Source organism: Leptosomus discolor, chromosome 12 (genome assembly GCF_034619465.1).
Source record: "Leptosomus discolor isolate bLepDis1 chromosome 12, bLepDis1.hap2, whole genome shotgun sequence".
Classification (NCBI taxonomy): Eukaryota; Metazoa; Chordata; class Aves; order Leptosomiformes; family Leptosomidae; genus Leptosomus; species Leptosomus discolor.
This window is the reverse complement of record NC_141402.1, coordinates 21,693,965-21,714,498: the sequence shown is the minus strand read 5'-3', so window position 1 is coordinate 21,714,498 and position 20,534 is coordinate 21,693,965. Positions and strand designations below refer to the sequence as shown.

General features: G+C 52.4%; 1 pseudogene; it reads left to right on the top strand.

Moving 5' to 3' along the window:
* The window catches only part of LOC104354438 (axonemal central pair apparatus protein HYDIN-like), a 33,097-nt pseudogene extending 19,781 nt beyond the window's left edge, over positions 1 to 13,316 (top strand).
* Positions 13,317 to 20,534: the final 7,218 nt, after the last annotated feature.

Sequence of the window (20,534 nt, the reverse complement as noted above, 5' to 3'; positions counted from 1 at the left end):
GTCTCTGCTGGGCCTTTTCGCTGTATTTGCTGCCCCCCACCCTGTTCTCTCTTCTGTCTGTCTCCTCACTTTCATACCTCTCCCCAGGACTTTCTGGTTTAGGATTTATCAAGCAGCAATGCAGAAGCAAAATGCAAACTGACCCCTCTCCTGCCCTTCATCGGGGCGAGTCCTGCTGAAAGCACTTAGCCAGAGATGCTCCAAGTGCATCCCAGCTGCCTTCTGTCCACCTGCAGCGGGAGGCAGGGGTGCTGGAAACAGAGGATTTTCCCCTTGAAAGGTGGTGTCCTACTATAACCTCTTCTTTACTGCAGGGGATTTCCTCTCCTCCACTTCTAGTGCCTCTCTGAAGCTCCAGTTTAGCCGTTGTTCAAGCCAGCTGGGCAGCACTCTGGAGCTGGTCTCTTCCTCCCCGAGCTCGTCTCTGAACACCGTCGGTGCCACCCCACCATTCTCTGTCAAGCCCTGCAGCGGCACCATCCCTGCAGGACAGGAGCAGCTCTTCCAGATGAAGTTCTCCCCTGTGTACAGGGGGGACTTCGAAAGCCGCATGCTCTGCAGGTAGGAGAAGTCCAGGTTTGCTCACTTTTCAACTCCTGCTTCTGCTGGATAGCCATGGGAATAGCTCTGATGGGGTGGGTGGGAGTGCAGAGCTGGGGACAGCCAGGCCCAGAGAGGCAGCAGAAACAATCAGCATACAGGGGCAAAGGAAGATGATCATCCAGCCTAGGTAGAAGTGGGTGTGGAGACACTGGGAAAAGACATTGTTTCACCTCCGCTGCCTCCGTGGTGGGGAGTGCAATCCTGTTGGATTTGCTGCTCGATGCTTGCAGAGAGAGGCTGCAAGGCTGTGCAAGGAGATAGACAAGCAGCTGGCTGGCTGTAAACATCAGTCTGGCTAATACCAGTCCCTTTCTTCCTAGTGTTCCTAACCTGAAGCCAAATCAGAAGGGCCCAGCGGTGGTTGTGAAGGGGAGAAGCCTGATGCCAAACTGCCACTTTGAACTGGAAGACTCTGACTACCTCACTGCAAAAAGGCACAGCCCAGCCTGGCAGGGACCAAAGGGGACAACGTTGGATCTCAACATGAGAGTGATTGAGTTCACGGCAATCAGAGTGTGCAGCAGGAACAGCAGGTAGGTGTGGGCATGGCTTCTCCTGTTGATGGTCTTCTAGTCATCCCCCTTAACCAGAGACGTCTCCATCTACTCTTCCAAGCCCCAAGGTACACATCTGTACCTTGTCTGTGATCTGCTGACGACACTTGGCCGCCAGTCTGGTTTGGGGCTGGAACAAGCTGGTCAGTGAAGACCAACTGGCCGATTTCTTGTCCCTTTCTTCAGTAAGGTATGGGTCAGTCTGGGAGGACCATGTATCCCCAGACTGTGCTTTGTGGCCAGGACAACCTTTGTCCCTTTGAAGAGCATCCTTGGGACGTCCTTGCTGCCTTGAAATAGCAGTCAGACAGGTTCAGTGAAGGCTGCAACCACAACAGAGAACACCATCTTCCAAAGGCATCTTACTGGACTTGATCTTACTATTTTCACTTACCATCTTACTATTTTCACTTACCATCTTACCATTTTCACTTACCATCTTACCATTTTAACCGCAAGGGTTTGGCTACTTTCTTTGCTAATCCCTTTGTTGGTAGCCATTGATTTTTAGCCACCTGAGACAAACAGGGCCCTTAGAAAGCAGGTGAGATGTTTGTGCTCCCAGTGCTGTTCCCCTATACCAAATAACTCCTTCCAGATGGTGTCCAGGACTGCCAGTGCCTGATGTTTGCTACAGGACCAAGGCAGTAACATCCCAGCGCCACCTTAGTAGTCCACTTTGCTTTGCGTTCCCAGGACCTTCATGGTGATAAACCCGACCGATTCCGTGTATTCCTTCCAGTGGACTTGCCAAGACCCTGAAGCTCCTCCAGAACAGGTGGCTTTCTTCTGCCTCACAGAGAGAGGTCAGATCCAGCCAGGGAAGAAAGCAGAGGTGGGTGCAGAAAATTAAGAAGGTAGATCCAGAACACATGTATGCCAGTTTTAACACCAGCTATGTCTGCACTGACTGGGCATCCCAGCTCACTGTGAGCTTGCCAAGACCATGAAGAAACCTTTGACTGCAGTGTAAGTGAACTGGCAGATGAACTGTTGTCACCCTGTACCCCACGTCTGCCAGGTTTTGGGGCTGTGAGAGGCACAGCAGCCTATCTCTGAGCTTTCAGCAACATAAGGTGGAGGTTCCTGGGGTTTCTTGGTGGTATCAGCTGCACCCCCCTCCCTTTAACCTGCCAAGGGGAGCAACTATCCTTCATTTGCCTCTTTCTCCCACAGATGAAGTTTGAATTCATCCCTAAGCACCTAGACATCACAGAATCATTCTGGGTCTTTACAATCCCTGAGCAGAGCATTTCAGTCCCGTTCCTCTTGGTGGGCAACACCACCAACCCGCTGGTGACTCTGGACAGACTCCACCTTAACTTCCACTTGGTGTTAACTGGTGAGCACCGTGGTTGTACCTTACACCATTCCATGGGGACTGTTCCAGGGACCCGGCAGTCCTGTTGTTCCAACTGGCTCCACCAAGGAAGCTGGAAATGCAAACAGGCACTTGTGAGCAGATCATCCAGGTCCTGGCACCCAAGTGTACGAGGGAGAGGAAGGGGAAGGGAGGAAGGCATGAGGTTGGGGCTGTTTCCAAGAGGGGGTTTGGGGGTGATGCAGGGGAGCCTAGGTGGTCAGAAGTGCATTTCTGTGTTGGCATCCTGAGCGTGCCGTACTGCAGGCAACGCTCCTCGCTGCAAATTGCCTGCTGGGCTCAGTCGGCAGGCAGGAGCACAGCGGGCAGTGGTGGTCTGGTGGCCAGAGGAACAAAAGGTTTTCAGCAGCTTCTTTGTCCACTCCCCAGGGCACAAGGTACAGCAGATTATCTAAATGATCAACCATGAGAAGGAAGCCTTCAGCTTTGCTTTCAGAAAAAGTTCTCTCTTCTTGGAGGGATGAAACGCCTCTGTGAAAATAGAGCCCCTGGAAGGTTCCATCGTTCCTCTTTCAAGGTAACAGGGCTCACAGGCCAGATTGCCTCAAACGTAGTACCCAACGTTGCACTGTCGTTTTGCTTTTGAGGCTTTCTCCCCTCCTCAGTCACCAGGTGACTCTCAGCAATAGCATACATCTGCCTTGTTTTGTTCCTCCCCGATGGGGACGCCATGAAACTGCAGGGCTCTCCATAAAGTGGCTGTGTTGGGGTTACCCTGGTCTTCTAGACCCCCTTCCTGGAGAAATTTAGGCTTTGGATCTTCTAATTTTGATGATAAAAGCATGTTTGAGGGTTTTAACCCTGTGACCCCCTGAGCCAGCAGCCCTAAGCATGCGAGGTCTCCTCTCTTCTCTATGTTCCACCACGCATGGTCTGTACAAAGCTACCAACAGCAGCAAAGCACAGAAGCAGCACTGCAGCCCATGAGGGACAGCAACAGGCTTACACAACTAGTGGTGTTTTGCAGGATCACCTGTCAGAAAACAGATGCTCTTGTAAACTGCAGCCATGACTTGTGATCAGACGTGATCATGAGTTCACGCAGTTTAACAGGTCACTAGCTCATCTTCTGGTCCACCATGGATGTCCCTGTGCCCACTCAGAGCCTGTCTGGGTGTAAGGAGAACGTGTTAGCTCTGGGCAGCTTTGCTGTGGCTTAAAAGATGCTGAATTTTGGCTTGCCGCAGGGTGCGAGATAAGAGAGCACCCTGCATCAGCTACTGGGCTTCACCGGAGAAGTGGTAATTCCTTAAATCTCTGCAGTTTGGCTGTATTTGATCACGTGCCCAGAAGTTACCCACAAAAATTACAAAGATGCAGTTTGGTGGCACCCGCATGGTACCGCTGTCATGGGAGGTGGATGATTCCTCTTTGCAAAGAGGATGTTACCCCTGCCATGTAGATCAGAGAGATTGGGGAGCTCCACGAGTGCCCTCCTCTGTGTTTGGGACAGAAGTGGGATCTCAACCCAGCGCTGCCCTGTAGCACGTGGGCAGGGCAGGGAGGTCAGCATTGGCTCAGGATTTGCTGCTGTGTTGTTGTATCCTCTGCTGTTCCATTGCATGGAATCATCATACCCTGACCAGGGCTCACCAGGGCTTGCTCCACAGCAGAAAGCCCTGGAAGGGCAGAGCGCTGCTCCTGGTTTCTCCCAGGCCTGGGGTCTCACCACAGCTGTTGCCCAGCTGCTCTCCCGCAGAGCCAGCACTGTGGGGCCAAGAAAGCAAAGAGGCAGTGAACGGAGCAAAAGGGATCTTCTCTCCCCAGGTTTCCCATTACAGTCATCTTCACGCTGACACTAGAAAGAGAGGCAGTCTTCAACCTCAAGTGCGATGTCAAGAGGAAGACCCAGCCCCTCTGCCTGAATATCAAGGCCACCAGCTATAGCATGAATGTGTCTGGCAGGAGTGAGGACAGCAACGACCCTGCCACCAAGCTCAGCACGGAGAAGGTCAACGTCATTGATTTCAAAGAGGTGAGCAGTTCCCTGAACCATTTGCCCCACGAAGCCCTGCCAGGTTGGGCCTTAACCAGGAGCTTTGCTGATACATTTGCACAAGAAGGAATGCTTTTCTTCATTTATGAGTCTCTAGAGGGAGGGAGGTGAAATTTTCACACCGGCCGTTAGCTGAATGGGAAAGATGCAGGAGCATGTTAGGAAGAAGCACTTGCTGGGCCAGCTGACGCTGCGTGTGTTCCAGCCCCTGGTCCTCGCCGCCTTCTCCCCGCAGGTACAGCTGAACGAGAACATCAAGTGCATCTTCAGCATCCGCAACAACAGCAAGTTCAGCTTCCCCTTCTCGTGGGAACTGAGCGGCCCTGCAGCCCGTAAGCAGGTCCTTACCGTCACCCCTCGCACGGGCACCGTGCAGGTGGAGGGGAAAGCAGAGACGCAGCTGGCTTTTCACCCCCAAAAGATGTGCTCTTTAGAGGGCGTAGAGCTGAAGCTGCAGGTGAGGCACCAGCGTTTTGTACGGGACCTTCACCTTCCCTCCGCAGCAGCTTGGCAGCAGGAGCCCAGAGCCAGGGGTGAGCTCCATCACTACAGAGCCTGAATGAGGTAGAGAGGCTCCTGCTGCCAAAATAGCGAGCCTGACAGCTTCTGAATGGAGTATTTTAGTAAGTGCTTATCCGGGACCACTTTGGGAAGCACTTTTGTGGCAGGACATATCCCCCAGGCCCTCTCTACCACTAGTTTGGAGGGGGGGGGGGGTGCGCCCCCCTCCAAACTAGATGTGCGTGGGGATGGAGCTGTCTCTCCTTGCCAGGCCCCTCCCGAGTCAGGTCCCACAGCTCAGAAAGGTCTTGCCAGCACGTGGCTGCGCAAAGCAGGGATGTGACTCTCCAAAACCCTTTTCCTCTCAGACCAAGCCTTCCCCTTTCTATTTCTGTTTTGGGGTCCTTTGGCACTTCCTTTTCCTTATTGTCACTGCAGCCAGCTGTCCCCCATCCTCTTCCTTGGCCATCTCTGGTGTTTGCAGTTGTCATTTCCATCTCTTCAGCTGCCTCACGCTTTCTTTCACTCCACCAGATCAACAACACGTTTACCTGTGTATTCCTGGCCACCGTGGTAGTGCCCCCTGTCCACTTCTCCACCACCAGACTCAACTTTGGAGCCTGCTTCGTCTACCATGCTGAGATGGCACCTGCCCAGCAGACCGTTGTCATCACAAACAAGGCAGACAAGGATGTGAGGTAGGCCTTCTCCGCGCAGTCCTTCAGCCCTTGCCTGGCACGTGCCTGCTCCATGTCCTCATGACCACTGTGGGCGAAATCCTGAGGATGCAGGGAGAGGAGACAGGAGAGCCCTAAGCAGCGCTGATGTTGTCATCTGAGCACACACAGCCTTGTGACACCTCTGCTCCTCTTTGCTCTGTTTTCTGTCAGCTTGAACTGCTTGTTCATCAGCACCGCGCACCTGGAGGTGGACTTCCCAGGGTCCATTCTACGCCCAGGAGGGACAGTGGAGGTGCCCATCACTTTCTATCCCAGAGAGGTTGCATCTTACCACGAGCTCGTCCCTTTTGAAATCAATGGGCTTTGCCAGCAGACTGTTGAGGTCCGAGGAAAGGGCATGGAAATGAAGGTGAGATGAAATCCAAATCCCAAAACTCCAGGTGGCAGGCAGCCAGCATGGCTTTCTCAGTTTTCCTCATCTCTTCCCTAGCCTACCATGTTTTGGTTTTCTGCCACCCTCGTGGCAGAAAACCCGTTCTCCTCCTTTCCTTTTGCCTTACATTCACCCCTCCTGCCTCAGGTTGATGTCATGGAACCACCAGGAAGGGTGGTGAAGCTGGGAGCCCTCTCCATCGGACAGACGGTGAAGAAGATTGTCACCATAGCAAATAACAGTGCTGTCCCTCTCACTTTTAAGCTCAGTCTTATGTCCACCATGCCAGAGCTGCAAGAAGCTGGGGTAAGGCCTCTTTCTTCACTGGAGAGCGCTTTGGTGTGCCTGCAGGGATGCCTGCAGGTAGCTATGAGCTGCTCTGGGCAGGGGCTAGGAGATAATTACAGTTGTGTGCTGTCCTGGCTGCCTGTATGCTGTCCTGTCCTCCCTGCTGGGGCTGCTCTACCAGCAGAGACTTGCAATACGAATGTCTCATCTGAGCTGGGTGTCAGGACTCCCCTAAGAGCCAGGAGTGAGGGGAGGTGCAATTCCTCTCATCTGTTTTAGACACATATGTTAGGATGTGGCCGTGTATATTAGATACGGAAAGGTAATCTTTAGAGACCAAGAGTTATAGCTCTCTTGGAGCTCACGTGAAATTACTTTGGAAGACACAGTCCAGCTCACTGTGGCCAGATGGACACGTCACAGGAACACGTACCTCGGTGCCTAGGGGTGCGTACCAGGGAGTGAGTAGGATTGGGCAACGTTGATGGGGACAGAACAGGAACTGGAAGACCCGAGGGAGGATTCACAGCTCAGTTGCCAGATGAAGCAGTCTCCACTCCTTTCTTTGGGCAGGTTCTCTGCTTGAACCCCACCAGCAAACTAAGTCTGAAGCCCAAAGGAGACACCTGTAAAGTGGAGGTGACCTTCTCCCCGAAGCGTCGCATCCAGCCGTTCAACGAGGAAGTGGCATTGGAGTGCAACGGCCTGGTGCGCTCCCTCTTCGTGGTGTGGGGCTCCTGCCAGGGCATCTGCATGAGCTTGGACCAGGAACACCTCAGCTTTGGAGCGGTGGTGCAGTAGAGCTACACATCCCGGCGCATCGTCATGCAGAACACGGGCGACATAGGAGTCGAGTAATGCAAAACTCTGTCTTCTCTGAGGGCTGAGCGCTTGGAGGGGGGTTGGATGGAGCTGTAGCTTGCCCAGATAGTTCCCCTCTGCTTTTCCGTCCCACCGGGGAGTCGTGCAGCCAAGGCTGTGCTGTCAGGCCCTGGAAGTTAGCAAGGGATACACCAAAAGCATGTTCACAGATGGGTGCAGCTGAGTCCTGCCCAGCTCAAAGCCTTACTGCCAGGTGGCTCAGCATCATGCTCAAGATCTGGTGGAAAAGCCCACAAGAGGATTAGAAACAGCGCGCTGTGTTTGCAGCCTCGCAGTTGCTAACCCTTCCTGCCTGTCCTTGTGCTTTCCTTGGCAAAGTTTAAGTGGGATGCCGAGAGCTTCAAGCCAGATTTCTCCATCAGCCCCACAAAGGGTTATATCTCTCCAGGAATGGATGTCCCCTTCACTGTGACCTTCCGCCCCTCTAAGCTGAGCCGTGCTATCCAGTGCGAGGGCCTGCGGTGCTTCATCCAGGGCAGTCAGCCACTCCGGCTTACGCTGGCAGGGTGCTGCCTGGAGACCCCTGTGACCAAAGAGGTAACCAGAGCAAAGACAGGATGGGTCCCCTGCCTACCCCACCATTTTCATCACATCCCTCCCAGGGCAGGCTGTTTCAGTGCATAGACTCACTCCTGCCTGTCGTCCTGCCTGGGTATTCCAGAGAGCCGAGAAAACTGCTGGGCAAGATTCCCAACATTTCTGAGCCCTGTAATTGCCATCCTGCCCTGTTAAATGCACCGCTCTTCCAGTGAGCGCCTCAGCTGTCCTGGCTCTGCATTGCAGCACCCTTGCTACGGGGACACCCTGCAGGGCTCTTCTGAGACCCTCCCCACAGAGCCACCCAGCTATAGCCGCAGGTTTGCACCCGCAGCCCCACTTTTCCTCCCTTTCGGGGCAGGGGAGGGCATCCAGCACTAGGAGTGGGCAAGGCAACTGCATCCCACTCCTGGGGCACAGGGGTGCAGCATGGAGAACTCCTGGCTCTCACTAGACGTTCCAGGAGGGTGCAGCTGGGAGGTGTTGGCTCTTGCTCCCAAAAGAGAGCCCAGAGCTGCTCTTTAGCCTGCCCCCGAAGGGGCTGTGCAGCTGCAGGTCTTGTCCTGGTGCAGGAGAGTTTCTGTCCAGGACTCCCCACTTTCTTTCTCCCCTCCTTGGGAGGCAGCAGGCCCCTTCACCCAGCATGCAAAAGACTTATTCCCCTCCCTTCTTTAAGAACAACCAACTTGATTTACTCCAAAAGCTATGACCCAAATCGACATTTTGCATATGACAAGGAAAAGCTGCTTCTTGTGCTCCGGGTCCTGGCATGGAGCCTGCTCAGTCTGAGAAGAGTGGAAAGGGTTCCTCGGTACGACCAAGCAGCCTCTGTGCTCCTCTGTTGCAGACACTGACTTTCGCGTGCGACGTGCGCGAGCAGCACAGCCAGATCATCCTCCTGTCCAACCCGAGCAACGAGGCCTGGACCGTGCAGCCCGTCATTGACGGGGAACACTGGAGGGGGCCTGAAATTTTCCATCTGGAGGCCAATCAACAAAAAAAGCCCTACAGGATTACCTACAAGCCCCTAACCATGAGCTCTGTGAATAACAAGCATCAGGTATGTGAGCTGTGCCTCAGCATGCTGACCCTTATCCTCACCCTACAGAGGTCCTGTCCAAGCTGAAGTTGTCCTGTGAGCTATGTTGGAAGCTGGGTTTCTTGGCAGCTAGAGGCCAGGCACAGGGAAAGCACAGGTAGGAAGTCTGGACTGACCACTAAACGTATTGGAGCAGCGAATCTAAAAAGCCAGGTTTTCTGAAGGTGCAGGCAATGAAGTTTGGTCTGTGCAGCTCCTGGTCCCTGCCCGTGCAGCCCAGGGGGGCTCAGAGACCCCCATGCTCAGCCCTGTGAGCTGCACAGGCTCCCCAAGCCCTGGGCACGACCATTTCTGCCAGCCCTGCCCTGGCGGGTTCCCTTTGCAGCATGCAGGGAACAAGGCGGGGGAAGCTGCCCTGCCATTTCTCAGTGCCCCCCTGGCCATGGGCAGTCAGATGGGAAATGACACTGAGATCTCTTGACCTCCCCTTCAGTCATACAGGCACTTTGGAAAGAGCCCTTCCTGCAGGTCTCAAGCTGGGTGGATGGGGCGTGACTGGCCCCTCTGTTTTCATGGGCACTATTTCTGAGACACGCCAGGGACAAGCTTTTCAGTCCAGGGGTTCAATTCAGAACAGCTCTGGGGTGCTGGAGGTGGGTGTCAGGCACCTGCCCTTTGTCCTGTTCTAGCTGACCCTCTACTAATCCAGAATTTAGACCAGGGCAAGAGTGGAGGCTAGAGGCTTCTGGGCTCAGTCTCCAGGGTGCTCAGCAGATCTGCGCCCTGTAGGGTTGCATATGCTCATATCTCTTTCATGTAGAGCCCTGCATGAAGTGCCCTGCAGTTTTCAGCTGCTCTGGAGGCAGAGGAGATGCCCCAGGGCAGGTGGCTGTGACCCACTGGCACCATACTGGCTATGAGCTTTTCGGGGCCCACCCTGGCTGGTGGGACCTTGCCATGCCAGCTTGCAGGCTGCGCTCTTGGCCAGAGTGTTGGGGCTAATCCCAGCACTGCCAGGGCAGTCGAGCTCAGCCGGGACGGCCACCTCCTTGCCACGGCTGTCCCTGCACGAGCGCAGGGCTGGCAGCCGATGTGCCCAGGTTAGTAAGGCTAGTAAAGGAGTGTTGGGATGGGCAGAGCAGCTCTGCTGCAGGGCCAGCGTTTCCTTGCTTTGCACAGCCGTGCTGCCTCTGTGTCCTGTAGCTGTGCTGGCCCGAGCAGGTACGATGTTGCCATCTCCAGCCATGCAGGATGGGCATGCACAGGACTGCAGTCACAGCTCTGCCAGCTGGACTTGCTCAAAGCTGCTCAGGTGACAGCCTGAGACTTGGGACACTCTGGGTGTGCTTGAAAGCCAGTAACCGGTCTGGACAGAGAGCAGGAGAGCTCACTTACCCTGTTTCTTGTCTCTAGGGCTCCATCTTCTTCCCATTGCCGGATGGGACAGGCTTGTACTACCTCCTGCAAGGGACTGCTGAGGCCCCAAAGTGTTCAGGGACCATTTTCCGGCAGGTCCCGTGTAGGACTTCCTACACTGAGCTCATCCCCGTCTCCAACTGGCTGAACAAACCACAGAGGTGAGTCCAGCCCTGGAAGTCTTGTCCCATCAGCAATCCATGCAGCAGCACGAGGAAAGGCTTCCCACTGCCTGGAAGCTCCTTCCTGTAAGCTTTTCACTCTGCTGGGCTGTTTCTGGCCACAGGTGTCTGGGATCACACTACCCATGTTCTGCCTATGCAGACCCATCCTGGAGGGGATGAGAGCTGGCTCCCTCTGCTTGAGGCATTGAGGACGAGAGAGGCTGTGTTGTACCCTGATACGAGAGGCGTCCTCTGAGAGTCCTTCCTGTTGGCCATCACTGCACGCTTCTCACCCACAGGTTCCTCGTGGTAGTGGACATTCTCAAACCAGAAAACCTGGAAAGCAGTTCTGTGCTGCAGGGACTGGAATATGTCGATGTGCCAGGCTCTGCTAAGAAGGACTACAAGCTCACGTTCCGCTCCTACAAGGAAGGAGTTTTTAACACAATGGTAAGCGTGGACATGGGGCTGTGGGGCTCTTCAAGGAGCTGTTGGCTCACTGAGAAGCTACACGCCTGTTTTCATACCCCCACTGGTGGGTCTGTAGGTGTCCTAGGTGGGTACTGAACAGCAGGCATCTCCCCACACACCCACTCAGGTGTCCGTCTCTGTGAGGGTCCCACTGGGGACTGCAAAGCCCAGGTGGGTCAGGGCATTGGTGAGCTGGACACAATGGGCGATGGGGAGGCTACGACGTGGAAACACCACACGTGCTTTGTTTTCCCTGGTCTTGCACTCTGCCTGGGCGGCTGCTTACAGCTGTTCTTGGAAGTCGGGCACTGAGCCCAGGGGGTTCTTGGGGCTGGCTGGGTACAGCTGGTGTCTTTTTGTGTGCAGAATGACCAGCGCTTCCCTTTTTCTCTGATTCAGGTGACCTTCCTCAACGAGGTGACCAAGGAGTACTTGTTCTACATGGTGACTTTCAAGGCCACCGCTTCGGGACCCATCAGCACTGTTGAAATGACCACCGCTGTTTGACAGAGAGCGTCTTCCACCGTCAAGGTGGACAACCCTCTGCCTGTCCCAGTGACGTTTGCCGTAGATTGCAAGGTGTCTGACATCAGCGTTCCCCAGCATTTCACAGTTCCTGTGCAGTGAGAGGTAGGTACAAAGCTCATCCAGTAGGCTCTCCTCTCCCTGAAGCCTTTCTGGGAGTGGGTGTTCTTGAAGGGTGATGCCCTACATGAACCATCTGGGGCTGCTTTCCAATTGTGACAGCTCCCACCTGCTCATAATCTGGAGGGGAAGCAGCATGTGAGAACATCCCTAGTGGGAATTGCCCTGTGCTGGTGAAGTCTACCATGCTACCCCTTGTGATATGCTCCCCTCAGGCCTCGCATGGCCGGTCCTTGTGCCACATGCGCCTTATTTAGTGTGGGTATGTTCAAACACTGGCAGGGTGTTTGCAGCCTGGATTGATAGGAGGCGTTGTGTGCCCTGGGGACAGTGGGGGCATTTTAGGGTGAGAAGCTTCTGGGATAGTGCTGGAGGGCTCTCAGATGTTGGGAATGGTCCCCCAAGTGAACCGTTCCCTAGACGCAGCGAGGCTCTGCACCAGAGAGAGGGAGTTGGAGTGAGGGCTGGTGCTGGGTTCCTTCCAGCACTGTGTGAGCGCCCCAGGGACCAGTTTCCGCCATCCCAGCCCTGGCCTCCCCGCCTCTGCCTGACCCAGTGGCTTTTCCCTTCGTTCCTCCCAGGCTGACCTCATCTTTGAGTACCAGCCCCTGAAAATGGGTGAGAGCACCAGACGCCTGGTGCTCCAGAGCAGCGACTTGGGCTCCTTCTACTACAACCTGCACCTGAAAGCCACTGTGAGCAGGCTGGAGAAGCCCCTCTACTTCTGCACCACGCTGGGCTCTAGCCAGACCATCACCACCAAAATCATGAATTACACCCAGCAGAAGACAGACTACCTCCTCCAGGTGACTCCAGCCTGCCCAGGGCTCTTGCTGGGAGGCAGCTCATGTGGCCAGCATCAGCCCTCTCCATGGAGGGATCGTGTCCCTCCGGCTCGGCCTGGCATAGCCAGTGTGGCTGTGTGAGCCCAGGGCACTTCCTACCGACGCTGGGCTTGTCCCCAGCTGGACTGTCCTCACTTGCAGACCACTCTCTGCTGCCCTTGTTGGAGCTGCTCTTGGAGGTTCCATGGTAGCTGGACTTCCACCCTCAACCCCAGCTCTGGTAGGAAGGTCTTCTGAGGTCTGGGTGCAGGGTTGTCCCTGCTGGGCACGTTTGGACAGTCCTTATGGCCATTCACCAGGGGGGTGGGGACGGGTGATAGCAGCATGATAGCAGGGGACTCTCCGTCTCTTCCTGAGGTGCTGGCTGTGCTTTTGTGACCTGTCCCCCTCTCTGGTCTCTTCTCTCCCCTGTGCAGACCAACTGCGCTGACTTCCAGACAGAGGAAACCGTCACCGTGGCCCCCGCCAGCCCAGGGGGCTCGGAACTGAGCATGGAGGTGACCTACGAGCCCTGCCAGCTGGGCGAAACCAGGGCCATGCTGAAGCTCTCCTCCCTGCTGTGGGAGGATTACAGCATCCCCCTCTTCGGCCTTTCCCTCCCATCCAAGCCCCAGGACCCCTTCCCCATCAAGGCCAGTGGCAGCACCTCCATCCCCTTCAAAAACATCTTCCTGCAGCCTATGGCCTTCCGGTACATGGTGGAGCACCCGGCCTTCACCATCAGGGCCACCAACAGCTTGAGCTCCAAGAAGACCACCATCATCACTGTCTCCTTCAAGGGCGGCCTGGCCCCCGTCCCCACCAAGTTGATGGTCTCCTGCCCCGGGGGGTCCGGCATCTGCTGGGTGTACTACCTCCGCAGCCTCCCCGCTCCCAGGTGACCCTCAGGCTGCCTTCGTCAGCGAACCGAGGGGGAGCAGCGACCTCCACAGCAGTCGGTCGGGAATAAACCCTGCGGGGCTGCTGAGGGAGCTCCCTGCCAGGGAGCAGCCAGAGCAGCGAGGCGGGTGGCTGCCCACCTTCATGTGGGACAGCACAGAGACGGTTCCTGCAATGGCCAGAGAGGAAGACACCTCACAAGAGCCTGAAGAAGGACAATCGGCAGAGGAGGAGGAGGAGAAGGAGGAACAACACCATCACCCCTCATTCCACGAGAGCCGTCGCCCATGCTCACAGAAGCATCATCGTCCAGTGCAGCGCAGTGGGCACACAGGGGAACAGCGTGGGGCCCCGGCGTGTCTATCTGCTGAAGGCATGGGACAAGGCCCAGGCATGACAGCCCACCAAAGGACGACGCTGGAGCCCATGGAGGCGGATCCACCTCCAGAAGAACCATGGCAGTGGGTCCACCTGCCACAGCCATCACCTGGCAGTACCCCAGCCACCCGGGCTCCTTTGCATGACATGGTGCCAACAGCGTCGCAGGAGTGCCCGGCTGGCTCCCCACCAGCGGCCCAGCCTCTGCCCCTTCACCACAGGACGATAAACAACGACAAAAGAATAAAAATGCTTTCAGCCTCTCCTATTTGGCACTTTGGTGACTGCATCTACACTCCTGTCACCCGTCCTCGTCTCTGTCATCAAGTAAGGGGCTCTTTTGGGAAACTTGATGTTTCCAGGCGCACCTGCTTTGGCGGTGCCTTACATCCTGGGGCTTTTAGGCTGTCACATCAATAATTTGATACCAGGTGGGGTTTTTTAACGGAGTAAAAGTATCCTAATGAAGGTACAGAACACTATGAATTGCTTGTTTCCAAATTATCAGTCTCACTTCAGTGCCAGGTAAAATTATGGAGGTCATTCTGGGAGTTACAGAAAAACACTTGAGAGACAACACGCTCGTTGGCCGTAGCAACACATGTTCACAAGGGGAAAGCCCTGTTTAACTGAACACAAATGCTAGGCACTTCCATAGGCTCACCTACCACCTCTCCCACCAATAAACAGCACTTCTGTTAGTTGTCAAGGGTTGCGTGGGCCCTTCTTTCCCATCCCCCATCACTGCCCCCTCGTGAAGAGGTGCCATCTCTTCTGCACCGAGCCCCAAAGGGAGAGGGGAGGAGAGGCCCTGGCTTCCATCAAGCTGCTCCCTTCCCCAGATGGCAAGGGACACCCACAACCTTGCCGAAGGTGGCCTGTCCCACTACCACCCAGACCCTTCCTCCAGATGATCACCAGCATCAGCCCCACCACTGACCTCAGGCACACCACTACCAGCAGCTGCCCCGCGGGGGGGATTTGTCCTGTTGAGCACAAGGCAGCAGTCCTCCTACCGTGCAGTCCCCTTCTCCTGCCCATGCCTCACCCAGCTGGATGCCCTTGCAGGCTGTGCCACAGGCCTTGCGACAGGCAGAGTAAATGCCAGGCGCTGCTGTCCCCTTGTCCCCCTAGGACAGTCATCTCCATAAAGCAAGGCTCATGTTGGGCCTGGCACAACTGGTTCTCGGTGAAGCTGTGCTGGGTGTTCAGGGATGTCACCTTGTCCTGTAAATAAGAATGGTTAACCAGCTTTTAGAAAACTGGCTTTTAGAAAAGCGCTGCTGACCAGCCTTTAGAGATAGGGAGGGAGGCCGATTTGTGCTGACCCTTATGCATAGATCCATTGCCGCCTAACTAACTAACACTAACAATAAGAATGAAGCAGAATCTGCCAAGCAAAGGACACCAGGTGGAATCCTCCAATCTGACTGTGGGGCTCAAGGAACACAAAGGACTGAGCAGGAGAGAGAGGGAGGGCAGCGAGCAAGAGCTGGTTCTGTGAACTGGAAAAGACCCAGGATGGTACAGGGCATGCGCCACAGGGCGAGTTCAAAAGTTCAACCAGGAGGAAGACTCAGACCTTCATCCCCAATGACCACCAAGGACCCCTGACAGGGGCGTAGAATGAGCGGACTGAGGCGGGACTATGGGAGGAACTTATGTTAATGAATTCCTGGAAATAATGAGAATAACCCAACCTTTTCTTAGAAATGTAATGGATAAACATGAAAGCTGTAAATATAAGGCAAGAATCCTAACGCTTGGGCACACACGTATGGAAGGAGCCATCCCCCGTACTGCCCGGCGCCAAAATAAAGTATCCCTACTTAATAACACTGAGTTGTTAGTGAGTTTTCTTAGCTTCAGTACCTTTTCAATTACTGTGTGTATTTTCATAAGGTCACAGAAAACTGTTTTGCATGACATGAAATGTAAAGGAAGGCCATTCAAAAGCGGTAATAATGAACTGAATGGTTAGTCTCAGAGGTTAAAAATAGCTGTTTATTGTTAACAATGAGTGCCCCAGAGGTAATCATGCCAGTGAGTCTCTTCTACTGACTGGGTCTGAGAATGAATGCTTTTTAAAACAATAACCAATAAATTGAGAACGCCTTAGAAAGAGGAGATGATTTTCTTCCAGGGCAGGCAAAGCTGCATCGAGTGTGTTCTGAGTGACATGTGCTGTGAAGCAGACCTCTGGATGAGGTCTGATGGTAAGACAAGAAGGGCTCTGGCTTTATTAAGGACATGTGTCATGCAAGTTGTGTGTGGTTCTGTTATTTTCATACCAGCATCAGAGGAAGTGGGAGCAGGACAGAATGATACTTACACTGCTCTTCCTTTGAGACCCCAGCAGTTTCCAGCAATATCAAGGGCTTTCCTTGCCCAGATTCTGAGGGACTGGACTAACTAGACTGTTTTCATGGCTTCTCATGAGCCCTGAACCGCACCTGAAACGAGAGACAACTACTCTCACTCATGTGGTCTGCGCTGCTGTTGTCGTCTTCTTTCCTACCCTCCTTCTTCTTTCCTGCCCTCCTTCTGCTTTCTGTCTTAACAGACTGTAGCTGAGCTGACCAGGACTGATTATTTTGCCAACTTCTGTGGACAAAAAGACAACTTGGAAACTGCTGTCCTGAGCAGACCAGCGTTGTCCTGAGCCAGCCCAAAACAGGAGTGTCTGAAGCTGCCGGTCCTTAACACTCCAACCCAACTCAAGAGCGTTGCCATCTTTTCCCTTTGACTGCAGTTGTCTGGGTCACCTCGTGCCCCAGTGCAGGTTCTTGTTGGTCTTGCTGGTGCTGGCCTTGTGTTTTGGGCGGGGGGTGGCCCTGGCCGCAGAACCCCGGTGGTGTTCAGTTGGTATTTGCCAGTTCAGCTCCCTGACCCGGTTCACCATGTTCCCCGAAAAGTGCCGCTGTTGGAGCTAGGGAGGAGAAACGCAGAGCTAGGGCCAGGGAGGGGGGGCTGGCGTGCAGCTGACGTAGGGGTGCTTGAGCAGTCACGGCTGCAGCCCACAGAGCCTGTCCTGCCTGACATTTTCTCAGATGGCCGTGCGTGGGGGTGAGCACAGAAACAGGCTGCATGTTCTGTCCTGACTGCTCTTTGCTCTTTCCTTCTGTGCACTCAGGTTTTGTTCCCACTGAAACTTTCCAGATCACAACAATAGCAGTTGCAGCAATTCCCACTCACCTCAAACAATTTTTTTTCTCTCAGAAGAATCATCACTGCCATTTATGTAGATACTCCTTTTCTCCTTAGCTGGAAAAGATACTAAACGGAATAGCACTAAGAACAGATTTCAGATATTTTGTTTTCCTTTTTTTTTATCTCTTATGAAGTTTTACAAGACCTTTTTTTAAAGGTGTTTTTTTTCTTTTATTTTATTACGCTATCTTGAATATGGGAGATGGTCATAGACCTGTGGATTATTAGTCAGATGATTGAAGAACTTGCTGAAAACTAGAAAAAAGAAAACAAAACCAACCCAAACCCCTCGCTCTTGCCAGATCCAGTCCTTGAGCACCTCATCACACACCTGAGCTCAGCACTGGACACAACTTAGTGCAAGGCAGCAGCAGCAGCTCATGCTGCTGCAGAGCTACACTTTCAAACCCCAACCTGTTTGTGAGATAGCAGGGTCTGGTTAAAGCTGTTGGTTCTCTGAGTTCATTGATAACGTCAGAGTTAAAGAAATTATACCGAAGCCATTCAGTACAATACTTGAATGTGTAGTGTATCAGGCAGAGGGCTTTTGAGCAGTGATTGAGTTGCTTACAAAGAACAGAATCAGGATTACATGGGGCTGTTCTTTGATATTTTGGGATTTTCAGTCCTTTGCCACCCATGTGTGTAATTTTCAGCTATTTTGGTTTTTATTGTTGTCACAGTTTGAGGCTGGGCCGGCAACTAACGAATGACAGACGCTCTCTACTAACCCCTCTCCCCTCCCAAAAGGGAAAAGGAGAGAGAACAAGGGAGAGAGACTTTACGGTTTGGAAAAGAAAACTAAAACAGCTTTAATGGAACAATAACAATAAAAGATAATAATAAGAATAAGGAAAAAAAATGAAATATATACAGTATGTACAAATATATACAAAACCAATACCGAACCCAACTCCCCCCCACCCTGATGACAATACGTTACCACCACACCGCAGGGCTGGCACTGGGGCAGTCCCAGGCTGGACTCGGCAGCAGACAGGGACGGGATACAGGAGCTGGACTCAGGCACTGGATTCAGGGATGCACGGATCAGTCCTCCTCAGATGTCGGCCATCGAAGAAGAGCGAAGGGCACGAGACCCTCGTGATCTCTCAGCTTTATACTGAATATGACGTCTATGGGATGGAATACTCTGTTGGTCAGGTTTGGGTCACCTGTCCAGTTCGCTCCTCCCTGTAGGTGCGACCCTTTTCACTCCTGGCACCCCAACACGGAGTACAAGATTTAGCAGTGACCTTGGTCGCCATGAGAACAAGTATAAGCAAGGGCCTCTCTGCATACCATTCCTTGGTACGAACTATAAACATCAGGCCTTATCACTGCTAGGAGCAGTCACTGTCTGGAAAAACATGCTGCTGTTTCAGAAAGTGCTGGTAGTTAGAGGAGACTTAACTGAAAAGTTAAAGCACTAAAACAGAATTAGTTCTGATTTAGCCCAAACCAGGACAATTGTGAATGGACACAGTGAACACCTGGCTATCAGTGCTTTTAAAGCCTTACTAAAGCATTGAGTAATAAATAAATAGGGCTGTTTTTTTTTCATGTTGCTACCTCTACATGCAACATTTTGTGATGTCTCAAACAAGGTGACAGTTCTTAAACTTTTGGGGGTTTTATGCTTCCTATACTACTTGTGGCATCCTCAGGGAGAAAGCATGATACCCAGAGCAAAGCAGCAGACTTTTGAAATGGGCTAACTTCGATTCTTCCCTTAGTTCTCTTGCTGCAAAGCACGTTCTAGTTACTCACGGTTAAAAGCTTGGAGGCACAATTACCAGCTTACACAGCTGCCATGTCATTTCTGTTTTCCCAGATGTTGAAATAATAATGCAGTGCCTCGTTTCTGGAATGGTGACCGGGAAAATGCTCACCAGCTGCATGTTATACTGTGTTTTCTTCAGTATTCTGCAAGTCCAACAAAAATACGGTTTAGTAAACGCTTGTTCCCTGACTGCAGCATGGCCATCCATACATGTTGTTGCAGCCTGTTGGGTGATCATTTTTCCATAGGTAAAAATTAGAAGTACTTGATTTTCAGTTATTAGAGCTAAATGATGAGGAAATACATGGAAAAGTTCCACTGTATGTGATAGAAAATGTACCTTAAAAGTGAGAGCATGGTTATTTATTTTGGAAAACTGGTTGTCCGTACTTTAAATTCAGGAAATGTGAGTGTGTACTCGCACAGTTGGATACAGCCGTGTTTACTCTGCATTTCTGAAATTACAGTGACTATATCCAACCTGTTGTGCAGTATCGTGTGGAGTCCCTGGTGCTGCGTATTGCAAAGCCAACGAATTTTGTTCCTGGGACACCCAGCATCCAGCAGCGAGCTCAAGGGAAAGCCCTTGAATGTGCTCCCTCAGTACCGGAGCCAGAATCCCACTCCTGCGGCAGTGCTGTTCTCATGTGAGCCTTCCAGCCGTTAGAGCCTTCCGCTGGGATAGCACACAGCTACTGGTTTTCAGCCTGCCTGGGACAGGTTGAAAGCTTAGGGAAGTAAGTGGTCCATCTTTTCTCACAAACTTGAATTCCCTGGAGACTTTAGTGTCTTTTTGAAGGTACTGAGAACCCTCGGGTGTCATTGGAAGCCACAGGCACGTGTGAATAGCACTATATTATGCTACACAATAGAGATGATAAAAATCTACAGGGGGGGATGGGGGGGGGGGTATGCACACACATATACCTATGCACATCAATATGTATTTTTAATTAAACAGAGAATTAGACTCTGCTCTGTTAAAAAAAAAAAAAAAATCAACTCTGTATGTCCATGTGTGTAGGGCTGTCCCATTCTTGTGGTGAGGCCGGTTTTTCCTATTGCTTCAGAATAAGTTAGAATGTCACATAAATGTACTCCCTGTTTTCAAAACTGGACTGGTATTATTCGGCTGTATGTTAATAAATGATTGTTGTTCTCTTTTAACAGTTGTAGTTCATTCTGGTCTTAACTATAGAAAATGGAAAGATACAGTGAGTTACTCTGTGGGGCCTCTCTTATGGAGCTTAACAGCAACTCTGTTAATTGGAAAAAAATCTCATGGGTCCTTATAACGTGTTCTTTATAATTGTACGTAGGTAAGAAATTTTGAATGAGAGTATGTTTGTTTATAGCTGAGATTATACTTGTGACTGTATCCTTGCTAGTGTTACCAGCATTTAATGTGAGTTGGTTGGTTTCCTTGCTCAGGCTGTAAATGAATGAATTGTCTTCATATTTCATTTTCCTCTTTATTAGATAGGATGCATTCCAATCTGGCTGTGCATCTCTCGGAGCACTTCTTGACTGACTTTACCAGATTAGAGATGACACCCCAGTGTCACCCAGTGGAGTAGCTTTTGTCAAGGTGAGGATATCAGGGCTCTGTGACAGGCACTTTCCCTTCCTGTTGGCCGAGCAGCTGAACTTCAACTTGATCTTCTGGTTTCTCTTTTGCTGCATTATGAGCAGACAGAAGGGGGGGAGGTTCAGTCTCCCATTTCCCCATGTTTTTTGATATTTGTCAGACAGCTGAACTTCTGGCAGTTCAGGCAATATTTACGCTTTCTGCTTTCATGTACACTGAAGGCTCATTTAATCAATAATTCAACTGTGTTTTACTTGTGCA